This window comes from Heloderma suspectum, chromosome 6, assembly GCF_057233095.1.
Source record: "Heloderma suspectum isolate Gila_16-S chromosome 6, 16-S_ref, whole genome shotgun sequence".
Taxonomy (NCBI): Eukaryota; Metazoa; Chordata; class Lepidosauria; order Squamata; family Helodermatidae; genus Heloderma; species Heloderma suspectum.
Genome location: NC_139463.1, coordinates 105653711 through 105655747, shown reverse-complemented (window position 1 = coordinate 105655747; position 2037 = coordinate 105653711).

Below are 2037 nucleotides of genomic sequence, written 5' to 3'. Positions count from 1 at the left end.
AAGCTTTCAGGAGCCACATTCCAGTGGTGGGAAGGCCTGAAGGCAAAAGATGGTGGAGCCAAAAATACCAGAAATACCAAAAATACTAGTACAAAGTTCTTACTGCCAGTAACAAAGCTTTAGGAGAAGCATTTCAACCCTTAGAATGGGGAAAAATTGAACAGAAGCTGGGAAACCACCAAATGATCTGCAGTAGCAGGGGAAAGGTTGGACCAGGGGAGTGGCCATCTTTGGAATCCTGGAGGGCCGTATTTGGCCCGCGGGCCTCAGGTTCATCACCCCTGTTCTAGAGCGACTCTGGAGGAGGACCTAACCATTAAGGAAATGACAGTTCAAGCTAACAACATTTTCAAATGTGTCCTCCACAGGCAAAATCAGGGATGGTGATTTTCCAGAGACAGGTACCAGATAGAGACAGTTGGAGTACATGTATTAGAATACAACTCAAATGCTTGCCTAAAAGGGTGAACTGTGGCTGGGCAATGCCTGGTGAAATTCAGGTGTGTGTGTGGGGGGGGGCATTAGCAAGAAGGATAGGCAAGGCTTGAGGGCTCTTCAGGCCTCATTAGCCCAGGTGCCCAGAGAACTAGCCAGGAAAACAGGAGATACAGGTCTGAGCCCCTCCAGGGGGAAAGCTGCGGGAAGTAACCTTACCTCAGTGGTAAAGTGCATGCTTTGTATGCAGAAGGTTCCTATTCAATCCAAAATCTCCTTTAATTAAAGGATCATGTAGTAGGCAATGTCCAGGACCTCTTTGGAAGCTCTGGCAGAACTCCTGCCAGCCAGCGGGGACAACACTGGACTCGAACAACAAATATTCTGACTTGATATAATGCATCTTCCTGTGTATATTTTTTTAAAATCCTCCCCATGGCAAGCAGAATGAATTATGCCAAATATACAGGATGCATGCAGAATTATTCTCCCTATTTTGGAAGATGATATTCATGCCCAGTTCTGGAAAGGAATGTGCTTGTTTCCTTTAAGATATCCCTTTTGCATTGTCTCAGGATCTTGGACTGGGTCCAACAATCCAGTGAAATCAGTAAATAAAATATACATTAATGTATAAAATGCAATATTTAATTCAAATTATCCCCCCGCCTTCCTGCATAAACCCAGTTGTTGGAAGCTAGCCCAAATAAGAAGCTCTTGGTATTTTTAGACTTATGATAAAACCCAGGAACGCAGCTCTCATAAGTGTAGATCAGATCAACTTCCAAGGAAGTGTCTCCCCATTTGGGGAGATGTTGTGCTCCTTTAGAAGCTGTGCCTCATTTTGTGAACCTTTGACATCAGAGTTCCTTTATTTGTTGGCTTTTTGTTTCTTGACTTTTTTTTTCTTTTTTTTTTACACAAAAAACAGCCCTAAGGAATAGAACTTGGGTTGCAAGACCAGAAAAAAGACCTGTAGTGCCGGCTGCATGCGGCTGCACACAAAGCATGCAGTTTGCATGTGTGGAAACAACAAAGCCAATGGCCCAGAGGTAGAACTGTTAGTCCAAGGGCCAAAAGGTCAGGGCCATTCCTGAAGCGCTGGTTACACTGCCTGGCTGGTGTCATGTCCCTTGGACCTTTCAGTGTGTAGCAGAGGACGCTGATGAGGAGAAGGCTCAAACTGTTCCCTCAGGGAAAGGATGGTCACTACCTTATTCAGGGTCCTGCCAGCCAGAGAGCACAGCTCTGCCACCATCCTCTGACTCACAGGACAGGTCCCTGGAAGAACCTTTATCTCCCCAGCCTTGCAAAAGTCTAAGACTGCAAAATTACACAATGGCCCTTCAACAGTCCATTGTGAAGGATGGGATAGGATGGGAGCTAAACAGAGTGCAGGTCTTGTCAGACTACATAAGGCTTCAGTTGGCTTTAGCTCCCTGCTGAGACAACGTACTTCTTTGTTGTCAAAATAGTTGAGAGCTTCAGCCAGCAGTGCTCACTTGGAGCTCTCCAATGTCCTGCTTTCATCTGCTGTCTGCACAAGCGGGCTGTCCCTTGACTTTGCCTACCATGATTTGCCATTACCCATCCTGGGCATGT